We start from the raw sequence: 15,828 nt of genomic DNA on the forward strand, positions 1-15,828 counted from the left end.
CGCTCGTCAGGTTTATCGAGTGGATCCCTCCATTGCTATCACTGTTTACATTACTATTCCAGACCTCCATCCTACAGGTATCATTGGCCAGTGGAATGCACAATGGCCTGATCCTTTGCATATCCTAGAATGGGTCTTTTTGCCTCACCAGCCAAAAAGGACGGTGACCACAGTGTTTGAATTGGTCGCTTCTCTGATAATCAAATGCCGTCAACGGTGTTTGCAACTGATGGCTGCGGATCCTGCAGTAATTGTCATTCCGATCTCAAAGGAATACTTTGAGTGGAGCCTCATCCATAGTGCTCCTTTGCAAAGCGTGCTGCAAAACTTTTCAGGGCAGATCACTTACCATCTGCCCAGCCATAAATTACTGCAGCTGGCAAAATCGACCGTACTTTCCTTGCGGCCGAGAAATAGCCGAGTGCCGGTGCAAGGACCCACCGTCTTTACGGATGGTTCAGGGAAAACTGGGAAAGCCATTGTTACCTGGAAGGAGGGATCGGAATGGCAAGTGCTGAAGGAACACGAGTCAGGCTCTGCTCAGTTAGTTGAATTAAGGGCTGTTACCATGGCTTTTCAGCGATTCTCACAGGAACCTTTGAATTTGGTTACTGACTCTGCTTATGTAGCAGATATCACCCAACACTTAGATTGTTCACTTCTGAAGGAGGTGAACAATGCGGCTCTGTTTTCACTGTTGCAAACCTTGTGGTCTGCGATTCAGGCTCGAGTGCATCCGTATTACATTCTGCACATTCGAAGCCACACCAATTTACCAGGGTTTCTAACAGAAGGCAATGCCAGGGCTGACATGCTGGCCAACCCTGCGTGGGTAGGGCCTCAGCCTGACAAAATTGCACAAGCCAAGGCATCGCACGGTTTCTTCCGTCAAAGTGCACATACCCTGCAGAAGCAGTTCCATTTAACGCCAACCGAGGCGCGCGACATTGTCAGCGCTTGTGCTGACTGTCACGGACTCGCTGCGCCTTTGCCAGCGGGGGTAAACCCCAGAGGGCTAAAAGCCTTGCAGATTTGGCAAACGGATGTAACTCACATCCCAGAATTTGGTCGGCTGAAATATGTGCACGTGTCTATTGACACTTTCTCCTCGGCTATGTGGGCTACTGCTCACACTGGAGAGAAGGGCCGTGATGTCATTGCCCATTGGAAATTGGCTTTCTCAGTCCTGGGCGTGCCAGCTTCGGTGAAAACCGATAATGGTCCTGCCTACGCCTCGGAGAAGACGCAGCAGTTTTTACACCTATGGGGTGTAGACCATACCTTTGGTATCCCACATTCTCCTACTGGCCAAGCCATTGTCGAACGCGCTCATGGTACCTTGAAGCGTGTTTTGGACAAACAGAAAAGGGGAATGCATGGAGAAACCCCACAGAGCCGACTAGCAAAAGCTTTGTATACAATTAATCACCTTACAGTACCACAAAATTCAAATAATCCTGTTATTCTGAATCATTTTCTCTCATTGCAGTCTGCAGGCGACAGACAGCTGCCCCGGGCAAAAGTCTGGGTACGGAATTTACTCACTAACCAATGGGAAGGCACACATGAGCTTATCGTTTGGGGTCGTGGGTATGCTTGCGTTTCCACAGATACTGGAGTACAGTGGCTACCTTCAAAATGCGTTCGCCCTGACCTGCGGCACCAGAGGCAGAACAGGCAACCTCCAAATGATGACCAGAACGCCAACCATCCAAATGGCGACCAGAATGTAGATCATCAGCCTAATGACTCTTCCGATGATGACCAGGATGTCAACCATCAGGCAGATGGTCATTCTACAAGCAGAGACTGGGATGGTCCTTCCACAAGCAGAGACTGAATTTTGAATTTCTTGTTATGGAGTCAGATAGTTAAAGCCTTAAGGACATTTTTAGAATTAATAACTGATGTAGATTTCTATTTAGGATTAATAGTAGGGTTGTTATCTTATAAAACAAAAAGGGGGAATTGTAGGTACAAAAATGCTGTTAGTGAGGATCTTCTTGTTATTTTTCTAAGTCCGTGAGAGACTTTTCTCTCTCACAGAAGAGGTAGCAGGGAGTGTAAACAACCAAGCCACCTGCAACCTTGGAAAGTTTTGTTTATGGTATAGTAGAAAATATTTTGATAATGGATGTTTTAGGATTTTGGCCAATCACCCCCAAGGGGTGGCTGGTCCCTTGTCCAATTAGACTATGAAGAAAAAAGTCTATAAAAGAGTTTGTAAAATAATTAAATAAATCAATCTTGCTGCACAATTCCTGCCTGCTGGATCTTCTTCTCCTCCTCCTCCCTATAGCTGCGGGACACGGTGATATACCGTAGGAACCAGGCTAGCGGTAATAAAGAACTAATCAAACTGGTAGCTCAGACTTCACAAGATAAGTCTAAAAATAATGACAGGATAGTAGAGCTCATCTTGCTTTAAGAAGTAATGTAAGAAATTGTATAGATTAATCTTTTTGATGATAGATAATAGTCCTATGTAGTATGTCTTAAGGATAAGACTGACTGCTACAATGGATAAGGTATCAGTACAGACTGGAAGAGGGACAGATTCCTGTTTCTTTCAAGAAACTGAACTGTCCTGACCTTTTAAAAAATTCTTTATTTTATAAGAATGGCTTATGTTTTTTCTAAGAATAAAACTTGTAGAGAAAAACCTGAACAATAGCACTTGGCTTCTGTGAATACTCCTGTGGAAGTACAACTCATCTGCAATTTCACAAGGATTTGTTCTGTATAATCCAGATTCTGTGACAGTTTTTCAACAGGCTTGTTCAAGATGCTAAATCCTTCCTCTGAAATTCTAAAGGGTTTTTCTATAGCCTGGGCTGTAACACCCTAATCTTCTTCTTATAGAAAAGATTTCGAGTAACAACTCTTTGGGTATTCACTCTTTGCAGTTCTCTTTACTCCAATTTACCCTCAAATGACTAATGCTCTGTTCGTGGTCATTGCTCTTTTTTTTTCTAGGTGATTCTTTTGATCAATATTATTCTCACAGATATTGAATTTTGGGAACTATGCCACTGTGGGAACAATGCAAGGGATTTATTATTTTTTTTTCAAACCCACAAACTAGTCCTCAAGTGTTCAAACTTGAGCTTTCGACCCAACTTCCCAAGACAACTGCTTCTGTGTACAACAGGATAACTCATGAAGTCACATGAAATAAAAGTCTAAGCTGTAGAGATTTAATTTCACAGCTGGCTTCCCAAAGGATTAGATGAATCCATTCATGAATAGTATGTTCCCAAACCTGATTTCTTCAGGCCCAATTAAAAAAAGCCAATGAATACGCATTTTAAGCAACGTGTGCTCCCAGTCTCAGTGTGCATACTTACGTGAGCTTTCCCAGAGATTATGAAGATGACTGCTCAAAGAAGATGAGCATATATAGGCAAGAAGGTGAATAAACTATGAAGATTACTCCATGAAATCTATTGATCATTCAAGTCTGTTGTATGTAGAAAATTCAACCTATTATAGAGATGACTTCAATGAGGCATCCTTATCCCAAAAGCACAGTGACTGAAATCTTCCCAGATACCATTCACTTCATTCCCATTTACATGCCTAATTCCCACAAAATTAACTGTGAATTTTAGAGAAAATGAAATTGCTCCAGATTTTCAGAATTATTATACATCTACTATTTATCAGTTTCATTGCAAGGTAGGTTCTGGACCAAAATAACTTTTCACACACTAGTAATTGATCTGATTTGTTTATTTCAGTCCATGAAGGTAGGAGAAATGAGAATTTTATTGCTAGTGTGTGTATCTGATGTTTCCAAAATTGCTTCCTACTAAATACAGAGGCATTCTGAAATTCATAATTCATAATATTAACTGGATAAGAAAAGGTAATATTTAGTACATAATATTTAATTATGAAATCAGAGACAATGAAATGGCATAAGTGAGATAAATTTACTTCCATTGCAATAGAAAACAATGACCAGACACACAAGGCTAAACTGATAAATACTCAAAACCAGATCACTATTATGTTTAACTAAAATATCATTTTGATTATTTTCATATTGCAGGTGGATATGTTCCAAATCCAATCAGTATACCTTGGCAAGTTGAATCAAGTTCTTGTTGGATTTAAAAGTCTATGAAAAGGTTGGTAATTTTTTCAGTTAATGTAAGGTAACAATAACATAGATTATTAGATTTAGGTGATCCTAATACTTCAGAAATGTCTGAAATTTAATGGAAAAGTGGTTACTTTTTAAGTTCTAGAAAATATGAAATTGCTTTCCATTTTCTGCTGTTCATTATTTCTGTTGGATTATACATGTCAAGTATCCAGATCCAGCTTACTTTTACTAAAATGTGCAAGGGATTCCAAGGAAATGTGACAATGTAAAATGATAAAGGTATATATGAAACTTTTCTCCATAGCAGTTTCTATGTTTTTATAAGCACAATCAACAAAGCTTTTGTTTTTCAGGAAGCAATATGACATCATGCTTTTGTAATGTTTGTAAATTTAGTCTTCCTGTACATTTTTAGATGATGGATAAGTAAAAATTAAAAAAAAGAATTTAATTTCAGGGTTATATGCTTCTAGGTAAAGATAAGAACATAAAATCAGTTCATTAGATTGTGAAGTGGAACACAGAAGAAAGGCTGTTCTGGCCTTACAGCTTCTTTCCTTCTAATCCATGCAAAATATTTTTTAAAGGATCATGCATTTGTGAGGTTGACTGGCAGATAAAAAGGCTGTATTCCTGCAGCATTTTTTCCCATCCTGCTTCTGGCTCCAAAGCAGATGTTGTAGCTAAAAACCCAATTGCTTATTTCTTGAAAATAAATAGCAACAGCAATGAATATCATGAACTGGTATTTTATTCATTCCTTTGCCTACAATTTTGGCCCATTGTTTTTTAAAGGCAACAGAACAGAGATTCTACAGATATTTTACTCCTGCAGATAATGTTCATAATGGAAATAAGATTGTTCCAGAGTATGATAACCTTGTCTTGTCTCTTGTTCTTTCCTCTTTTCTGAAAAAAAAACAAGGTTACAAAATGACTCTGTAGGTTCAACTCAGACTCGGAAAAATGGGCTGGGAGACTATTTCCTAGATGGTAACATTAAAATGAACAATCAAATTTTCATTCACTTCAGCAAGACTGGGAGTGTAACCAGGTTTACCAAGACACGGAGATCTGGCTCTGCAAATGTTTTATTTCCAAAGAATGAACACAAAGGTCTCAATCAAGATAAAACTAGCTGAAATTTGCTCCTTACTGGATAAAATTGAACCTCACCAGAAGGAAAGCTGTGTCTTGAGTGGATTTTCTATGGCTAAGGTCATAGAAATCCTGATCCTTTTTCCATTAGAACACTGATAATATAATTTCCTATTAGGGTCTTCTTGTGTCTAGAGATTGCATACCGAAGTCTTTCCATACGTTTGGAAATGCTTTCCATACTTTACTTTGAGATGTAGTCATTACAGCAAATCTATCCCTATATTTAATTTCACAAGGTTTGTAAAAACCTTGAATTGAATATTTTGGAGTGGACAAAGACACATATACACATAGCCAATATATTTTCAGAAGTTTTATTCCCTTAACAAATCTGTCAAAAGAAAACCTTTTATTGATTTGATGAAGGTAGAAACTTATGACTGAACACACAGAATATTTTGTTGCTTAAAAGGTATAAATTAATAATGTCCTGTTTCTTTTCAATCAGATGAGTGGTTTTTGGAAAAAATGGTTATAAAAGAAGTCCTCTACCCTTTTTCTGCACGTTTTTTTTTCACAACTGCTGGATCAATAAATGCTCCAAGAAAGATTTTGTAGAAGTGGCAATTCTGCTCAAAGGCAATACAAGCAGAAGTGTCCTTTGTTTCCATGAATCACTCCTGTGTGGCAGAGCAGATCACAACTGGTATAAGGTTACTTCACACAGTAGGAATTGCTTAGCATGGGTACCCCAACAGTGAGGGGCACAGGCCTGGACCAAGGTGATCATGCCTTCTTTAAATAAACAGGAAGAAATTATGCTTGGGATGGAGAATTTGGAAACAGCAGTATTGAAAGGTTCTCCTCTGTCAGGACATTTTCTGTCTTTGGAACAATACAAAGAAAACAGGCATGGCCTCTGCATAAGTGTGACATGGATCCATGAAGCTGCTGCCCTGGTTTTCTCGCCCTCCATGGGACTAACATGAGTAACGAGGGGTTTGTGGCCTGAATTTCCTGTGTTGGATCCAGCACTACCAGGCAGTGCAATCTCTTGGATTATATAGCCTTATAACTTAAACACAGGCTCTGAATATAGGTTTGTTTTTGTTGCAGAAACATCTGTGACATCTCTTCCCCCCCAAAATTTTGATATGAAAAGTAGAGGACAATGGCAAACATGGGTGCACTGCACACAAGTAGCAGAAGATGTTCCTAACATTCAAGTTGTTGTATTTGGAAGAAAACGGAAATCCCCTGCACAGAAAGTTCAAAATCTGAGTGATACTCCCTTTTTGGTTGGTTTCTTTTCTTTTTCATACAAGTCTTACCAAATAGTTTCAGTAAAATAAGAATTGTAGTCAGAGTTAATGTTTATACCTCCATGTCTTAAATAAACACAGCTTGGAGAACTTCTCACTTGTAGGCCAAAGCATATCACTTACAAAAAGTCTCTTGAGGAAATGCCAAATATGATATGAAAAACCTCATTAACTTTGAATTAAGACTGGTAGGCTTAACAGTAAGGCAATCAATAATGAAGCCGTTCCCTACTTTCTTTACATTCTACTTCTCAAACCACAACTAATCTGTTTGCACTACTTAGAAGCTGTGTCTCTTTATAATGAACTTGCACCTGGGCAAATATCAATTCTGTAGTTTGCATACAAAGTTTATGGCAGCTTCTGCACAGCTGTATGAACCTGAGCTACCCTTTTTGCAAGGTTTTTATTATTGAATATGTGGGAAAAAACCTCTTTACACATCTTTTGCAAAATGGCAGTGTAAACATCACTTGCTTAACTTTTGCAAGATGAAAAGCTACAAGCAGCATCATATGATAGGACTTGCAGATAACAGCCATCCTTTCTTTTGAGCACTAGAATAAACAAGAATAGAACCAATAGTCAGGGATAAGAATCATCATGAGTTCAAAATTTCAGTTCAGGCTTGAGAAAAATATGTGGTGTAGAGGATATAAATATGAAAGTGAGGAGAAAAGAACTGGTCTTGAAAATACAGAATTCAGTTATACATTTCCTTCTTTTTGTTGTGTTGGCCTTTGCTCTGCAACAAATTCTCTCTGTAAAAAATAGACATAATTTATGATAAAAACATGAGTCCAAATTAACTCACACTCTTAACAGGACTTCCTCACCCTAACACTAACCTCACTGACTAATATTTTTACCTGCTATATTTAGCTTTTTGTTGGATTTAAAGTATGCCATGCAAACTGTTACATACAACATATAGTTATTTATTACTATTTTTTTTCCTTACAGTTGACCATTGGTGATATTGGAGATATAAAAAAAGTCTTCTTTGTGTCATGTGGTCCATCCTTGAGAAGAGGAATTAAACTTCACAAGGTATTCCAAATACACCACACATAAACTTGCAATATTCTTCAACATAGCAGTAAATAACTTTTGTTGAGAGACAGATGGTTAGCTTTGCTTTGCCACACACCAGCAAAGCCAGGCATCTCTTGTCTCAGTTACCTGGTAGCTACAGATGACTGCCTACAGCTTGCAGATCTCTTTGTGGGCAGACTGACCTTGTTTGCACCTGCTGAAGTGCATATAACTATAGCTCTTCACTGGTGTGCAGACCCATTCTGCACAGTTCATTGTGACAAGGAAGGTGGTGTTTCCTGCTGATGTTAGGAAAAGTTAATCCCTTCATGGAAATACTGACAGTCTCCAGCCTCAGACCAACCTACCTGTGGAAGCCAATTAAGCCAATACTTCAGTATCTATCCTTTGCAATGTGGCCATCAGTGGACCTTAAACCTCTGATTGCAGTTTAATACATCTTTAAGAATTCTCATAAAAAGGAATGGAGAAAGGACTTAATGCTGTCAATCTTGAAATAAAATTAGAATTTAAAAGTATACTTAATGCTTAAACTTGAAGGTTAATTCAAGAAAAAATTGTTTCAATGAGCTCTGCCTATGGGCAAGGGCAAAAAACCCCATTGTGGACATAGCACTGAATTAATCTGAAGTCAGTAGAAGAATGCTTTCCTGAACTGAGCCACAGAGTCCCTTAGCCCTGCTATGGATTTGAAAGATCAAGGTGGTTCCTTAAATGCATAAAGACTCCAGAAATTGTTCTGGTGGGAAACGCTAGGGATAGATGCATTTCAGACTAAAATGTGAATGGGCTTGTGGCACTCAATGGAACATTGAGTCTGAATTTATGAGCTCCTCTGAGGACAGAGGAGGAGTTTATCTTATATTTTCTCCCCAAATGTGTTCTGTGTCAGCTCATTTTGTAGTCTCAGTTTAGGCTATAAAACTGGTAAGAACAGGTAAGCAAAGCTAATTTCTCATTTTAAATATGCGTCTTCAGGCCATTTGATAAAGCATTCCAAATTCCATCTTAACACCATGTTTAATATATCCATTATGTAATATAAGATTTCAGCCTCCAGACCTGGTGGCTCAACACGTGGTAAAAAATTAATAAATGTAATAGTTTGCTTTCTTCTTTCTTTTCCAAAACAACCCTATGCAACTGGCTAAGTGATTTTTGTCCGCACTTTCAAATACTTCACAATTTATTTAATAATTGGTTTATTAGTAGCTATAAATTGTTACAATCTGTCGGTAGGTTGCTATAGACATAAGTAGTCTCTTGCACTGGTATGCATATGCAACCCACAGCATAAACCACAATAACATATATTTCTTTTGCCACTAGTATGTTCATAATATCTAATACTTATTTATTAGTCTATTTACAAATTATTTATTCATGGAAGCATAATCTAAAATGTAACAAGTTGGCCTCACTCTATAGAACTCTTACAGTGCAGTAAAAAATAGAGATATTGTATAGAAATGGAAACATTACAGGCAGCAGTCAGGATGTGTAATATTACTATGAATCAGTGGTAAAACCCAACCCCAAGTAAATAAAATTCCCTTCTTTGATTTCTTTTTAAGTGAAAGAATTAATATCCAAAGTTTCAGAAATTTCTCAGAAACACAGACGAAACTGTAAAAAGGAGATAAAACCCCTACATTCATTTTGCTACTCTCTGTTTTTCTCTGTTTTGATGTTTACAGGATTCTTCCCTGTAAACAAGTACCAGAGGTTTTCCTGTTATCTCCTACAATTTTCTGCAAAATTCTACAGCAAATAATTTAACCTTAGCTAAAATTTATGTATTATGTGTAACTTTTGAAGATTTATGTACTATAGAATGAGTAGTTTCTTGCTCAAAAATAGTTTCTGGCCCTTCCCAAAATAAAATACAAACCCATTTTTTACGTTTGTTTAGAATATATAAACACTACATGATTTGAAGTTCATGAGTTCATGCTTCGATGTAATCTTAGAACTAGCAAGAGTTTGTCAGGTATGTTTTATTTTAAGGCAAAAGTCTGCATAAATTTGCACACCTCATTTTTATGAGTCCAGTTTCTACAGGCTGCCTGCATATGCAGGTAAAACTTAGTGCAATTTTAAGACAGATAGGAGTTTGTGATATCTATTGATATTTAGTTAGGGTTGTATATATTGATAGAAGTTGGGAGGAATATTTTTGTACAAGAAGAAGTTATATGTTTAGTGCAAGAAAATTTTGGTTTTGCAAGTGCAAAAAATAGGTAAATAATGGGCTACATTTTTAGTGGAATTTAATTCTATCTAAATAAAACTACCTTTTATTAAAGTAATTAATGGTTTAATTCTGGAAATGGTCATGGGGTATTGTTTACTTTCATCTGGAAGCCCTGTGTCTGATCTTATAATGTGCTGGACATACTGAATAAGCAATAATGGAAAATGTTAGGTCATTACATTTCTAAGAACTCAAGGGCAAGACAGTCCAACAAAATTTTTAAGAGTGGAACTGTCAAATTCCCAGTAATTTAATTTTTCTCATTCAATTATATAAATATTTATACATTTCAAAGCTTGTAGCTGAAATCTGTGTGAGTAGACCTGTACTCAGGATTTCCAAACACTTGTATGTGTATTCTGTACAATGAGCACAAAGTTTTGCTGTTGCAGCTGCTGTCAGTACTGGTAAGAAGTGACCACAATAATTTTGGGAATCCCTGCCTAAGAATTTCGATTACTTCCTATCCTGATGAAATTAAGTTTTTGGGTCTTTTTGTTTCCTTTTTCTTTGTTTTAAATGTCTTGGATATAATCTTTCTGTACAAAGAGATTCTAAAGACTGAAGAAACTGTTTCTGCAAACTTGCAGTCATTATTTATAAAAAGTTTAATATTGCATGTAATAGTTACCAGAATTGTTTCTGCATATACTTGATAGATTTTCATTCTGTATTTTATAACCTGACCTAGGATAGAGTGCATGATCTGAGTTGACCTCCTGACACTGACCCTCTCAGCTGGGATATGTGAGCTCCTAAGGCTGTGCTTCCTCAGCTGGTTTGGGGGTTCTAAGCCCACAAACCTGGAACCTAATTTCTTCACTCTCCAATAAATGTTTAAAGCCAAGCAGAATGAAGATGGACCTAAGCTTGCCCATTCTACTGAAATTTATTCTTCAAATCACTTATTTCCATGGGCAGCCCTGAAAACCACTGGACACGTCATTTCTGCCAACTTTGAAAATCCTACCTGAGATATAGCAAGACCTATTCAAATAAATAAAAAGTAGCAAAGCAAATGTATTTGCAAAATGGACATATGCTACCAGGATTGATGTAACTGTATTCATTCATTTGACATTCTGAAACTGCAAGCACATAGAGGTCAATTTAAGCTGTATCTTTCATTGGTTCTTTACAAATAGGCCCTATGCTCATGTCGATATGCAATGAAGAACACACTTATAAACATCAGGCTGTAGAATTAGCAGCTTGCAGAAGCTACTGTAACTGTTATGCAGAATCAGGTAGCTGCTATAAAGTGTGTGCAGGAGTTAGTAAAAGGAAGAAATGTCATTTTCTATTGGGAAGGAAATAGGGAATTAAATAATTCAAATAAATGAATTTCTTTCTCTGATGATGCCTGCAGCTCCAGCTAAAAGACATGGACACTAAACAAGAGTTGGGCTTTCACACAGAAGCCCCATGGCTGTTGGTTGATGGATCTGAGACCGTGACAGAGCTTGCTGCAGTCAGGCCAGACCAGCCACCACTCAGGGGTAAGCCGCTGAAATGAAAAATAAGCACATGAGCAAATGCATGCACACACAGAGAGTTGTAAACTGCCTAGTAGGATGAGCACAAGGGACAAGAATGCAAAGAATTTTATATATATTAAAAAATCACTCATAATTACTTCTAACTATTCATTCAATAAACAGTGGGGTCTTTATATGTATCTAGTTAAAGCGTTTTCTTCTGTTTTAAAACAACTGACATGTATTGTTTTCACTAGACTAAGTACCAATTTGAAAGTTTGAAAAATGCACAAAGCCCAGTTAGTATATTTTGATTGCAATTTTCAGAAAATGACTGATTTGCACTTAATGAGGGTCTAAATCACAGATTAAAAAAATGCAGGTGCAAAGCCATAATGGCATGAATCACAAAGAGAAAATGCAGGGTTTTTTTAGGTTTTCTTCAAGCCCCATGTCTGCCCCTGAAGCCATATTTCATTTCATCATTGTGTTTAAAATATGATAACATCTTCCTTTGTTCAGATTACATTTATAAAATATGTAGAAAAGAATTCTCATTCATTATACTCTATGAAAAGAAGTCTTAGTTAAAATATTTAAAACTTTTTGCATGTAATATCTAACTGGAGGCTAGACTGCAAATGGAAATTTATCTTAAGAGTCTGTTAGAACATTTAATTCTTCACAGAACCCATTAAAATCCTCTGTCATGCTGCCTCAAGGAATATGTACTATATAACTCATCAGCCAAATTCATGGCAAGCCATCCTTTGTTGTGAAGAAGAATAATAACAATGCATATTTGTATAAATAGCTGAGCCATTTCTGTTGAACATATTAACTGATGTTGGCCATAATTCTCAAAATATGAGATCAAAACACAGTTTGGCTGATCCAGAACAAAAAGTGGTTTTCATCATCTGTTATATCTGTGTTTTCTCCTTGGTAAGGTGTTAGAGTTGATAAATCCTAACTCAGTTTAAGACCTGTAACTCCTACAAGAACTCCTGTTTTTTTATAAAGCATGATAAAATCAGTGTGACTCAGGTGATTTCAGAATCCAGAAGTAGGACATTTTCTCCTTCTGTTATGCAAGCATGGATTGTTGCATTGATTCATAAAGGACATTTCATCCCTAATGCTGCAGTGTGTGCTGGAAGATAGCTAGCAATCTATATGAAACTCAGAAAATGGAAGTCAATTCCTGTAACTTAATTCCTTGGTCTTGAAATTAATCTTGTACCTAAAATATATTGGTTTATAATGTTTGATAATTACATTGCTAATAATCTTATTTGGTAATGTCCTATGTCACTGATTTTTCATGGCAGAAGTCCTTTACTCAATCAATGTCCATGCAGGAACATTGCCTGCATCAGGCACAGATGCAGATGTATTTACCACAGTATTTGGAGAGTGGGGAGATTCCTGCAAAAGGAGATTAGGGCACTCGCATTTTGAAAGAGGGGAGGTTGGTACTGAGTCATTTTCCTTACATGTTTGTTTGATGTATTTAATTTTATTATTTTCTAATACCATATTTCTTTTCAATTATGAAATACCAGCATTGATGTTACACTCTGGTAACCTGTGGAAATAATGTGTTGCTTACTAAGTATAGGTACTTTACCTGAATTGAGATTACAGATTAAGAACGGTTTGATTACCAATAAATTTAAAATCCATAAACCATCAGTAACTGTTCTTAGACTCTGGAACTGAATCGAATTATATATGAAATTCTGTGGATTAATTTTCACCTATTTGTGAAGCTAGTGTAGAAATATCAGAGCTATTTCCTGTGACTGCTCCTTTAAAATGTTTGGTTATTTTTTTTTTCTTTTTATCTGCCTGGATAGAGTTGAAAGAAAGATTTTAAATGTGTTAGCTACTCTATGTTAATTAATCCATTTATCTGTAGAATCGCAAACAGGTAAAGCTGCTTGTAAACATAATTGTCTGCTCTAGATAAATCCTAGGAGAGATTTTCTGGTCAACCTTTGCTTATTACCATATTAATGATTATATCTATACAACATGTTCACCCATACCCTGAACTCAGAGCACTTGATCAATTCATCCTGTACAATAAAGCAGAATCCTCTGTATGTTTTCATACTGTTTCTTATGCTCTCTCATGCCTGAGATGCCATAACTTTCCTAGGCAACCTGTTCCTCTGCTTTCCTAGCCTTGCACTTAACAACTCTTCCTTTACTGGATTTATTATGTCTTTTTGAGCTTAGAAACTTAGAAACCAACCACATCATTGTGTTCCAGAGTCATTGATGCTTTTTCTTCCACGAATTTTTATAAATTTTTCTCTAGACATGTCGTAAGTGTCCATAGTCTCCTGTGTCAATTTAATTGCACTTGATCTGCTACCTGAGTAAAACTAAATTAAAACTCATTCCACATCTTTTTTTGGAAGACACAGTGAATGTTTTCTTCCACGTCACCCTCTCTTTGCTTCTCCCTTGCTTTTATAGACCTCTACCCTCTGTGCAATTCTATTGCTGTATTTTTTCTTGCAAAGAAGAATGTCACATTAATCTTCCTACTTAGACTTTCCTCTATGTTTTTCTGATTCTCCAATTAATTTTTTTTTTCAAGACGTCATTTTTTTCAGAATCATGCTGTCTTAGTCCAAACTGTGCTATAACAATACAGGAAGAGCTTTATGATTTGATTGTCTGGATGATATTATTAAAAATATAGGTTAATCCTTGGCATTTTTGAGGGCAAATGTTTATGGGCAATTAGAAGGGTTAATTAAAGGTGTAAAGGCACATATTCAGTGACATAAGCTGGAAAAGAAGTCTAAAAAGAAATAATTCCCATGGCACTTTCATACTGGACATTAATACAGAGTCAGTGATGCGGCTGTTAGTGTTAAAGAAATCAGAGCCACTACGTTGAGCAGCAGAGTGCTGACTATCTTCCCAAGCAGTTCCTTTGTTTTCAGGGAGCAGTTTTTGTGCTGTAGACAATGAAAGCATTCCTCAGCTTAGGTATTTTGTGTGTTCCTGTTCTTCATTGTTCAATAGGTTCCTGGGAAAGGGTTGAGCAGTGGGATGGCAAAATGTTCTGACCATACTGAGCTATTTAAGGTAATAAATATTAAAGCTGGTGGCAGAGATTGCAGAAGAACCTCATACAGAGTGAATGGGTAATAAAATGGCGGATTAAATTCTTTGTAGCTAAATGAAAAGCAGTGGCTGTGAGGGGGAATAACCCCTTAAATTTACATGCAAAATGATGAGCTCCGAAATATGATAGTAGTAGGATGTCATCTCAGTAGAAGCAAAAGAAAAGGAAACCAGAACAAATAAAATGTTTAGAAGTTATTAAAAAAAAAAAATGAAAAACAGCCAAGTGGCAGAAAACACAGTCATGACTCCAAAGATGTTCTGTGGTGCAGATGCATAATAGATGCTGTGTTTTGTTCTGATTCACTTGTCTTAAAATGTTCAAGAAGGATGTCAAGTGATATGAAGTATCTTCCATACAAAGAACAATGAAGCAGACAAGTACATTTGGTCTGGAAAAAAGATGATGAGAGGAAAGGTGAGGGAGATACGAAATATAAAATGGCATAGAGAAAATGAACATTTCTATTAGTGAAGTAAAAGAGCTCAAAAGCATTCAATATAATGTGCAGGTGGCAGATTCAAAACAAAAGGAGGTGTATTTTTGCTCAATGTGTAATTAATACATTTTACTTTCTGGTACAAGATGTTGCAGATGGTAAAAGACATATTGGTGCAAAAAACCTTTGCACATTGTCATGGAAGACAACTTTCCACCGAGGCTGTTAAGTGCAAAGACATAATCTCTTTGCTCAGGCAATCTCTGAACCAGAAATTGCAAAAGGCTGAGAGACTTTATATTCAAGAAGCATCTCTATATATTTGCCCTGTTTTTCAACTCTTCCCTAGAAATCTGTTACTGGTAGCTGTTGGCAACACTGTACTGGACTAGATGGATCTGCAATTTATACTACTACCAGTCTTACAATCTTTTTACATAGAAGTACATAAATAAAAAGTTGGAATGAGGTTTTACTGAGAGTTTCTAAATATAAAAAAGGTGAAAGGAAGGAATACAAAGGGCAAGCCGTCTTGAGAGACAAGATTATGTCAGCAATATCTCTGAAAAATGTGGAATGGACAGGCAAAGAAAACAAAGTTAGGGAAACTTGAGATTCAATAAAAAAGGATCTCTCCTGACTGATAAAGAACATGAATATAAGGAAAAGCCAGAAGGACAGAAAATTTCAACAAAGTGTAAGAAAACAGACTAAAATGGGTTTGCAAAACAGTTTAAATAAAATCCTGTTGGTTTTCATTAATTGTACTTCCAGTGGTGTGTTTAAGGCAGTTCCAAACGTCTTTATACTGAAGGGGAAAAAAAGAAATGTAATGACATCAACCAAAAGTATGTTCTTTCTAATGCTGAGGGAGTAGGCAATTTAATGTATTATTATGAGAATTCATTGATAACAATGG

The 15,828-nt window shown here is 36.7% G+C and overlaps 1 non-coding gene across 1 annotated transcript; it reads left to right on the forward strand.

The window, feature by feature from the left end:
- Positions 1-6,070: 6,070 nt before the first annotated feature.
- Positions 6,071-6,177, forward strand: LOC125317458. Its single transcript, XR_007200101.1, has one exon. It is a non-coding gene; the product is annotated as a U6 spliceosomal RNA (small nuclear RNA).
- The last annotated feature ends 9,651 nt before the right edge of the window (positions 6,178-15,828 follow it).

The sequence above is a fragment of the Corvus hawaiiensis genome, chromosome 26 (assembly GCF_020740725.1).
Source record: "Corvus hawaiiensis isolate bCorHaw1 chromosome 26, bCorHaw1.pri.cur, whole genome shotgun sequence".
Lineage (NCBI taxonomy): Eukaryota > Metazoa > Chordata > Aves > Passeriformes > Corvidae > Corvus > Corvus hawaiiensis.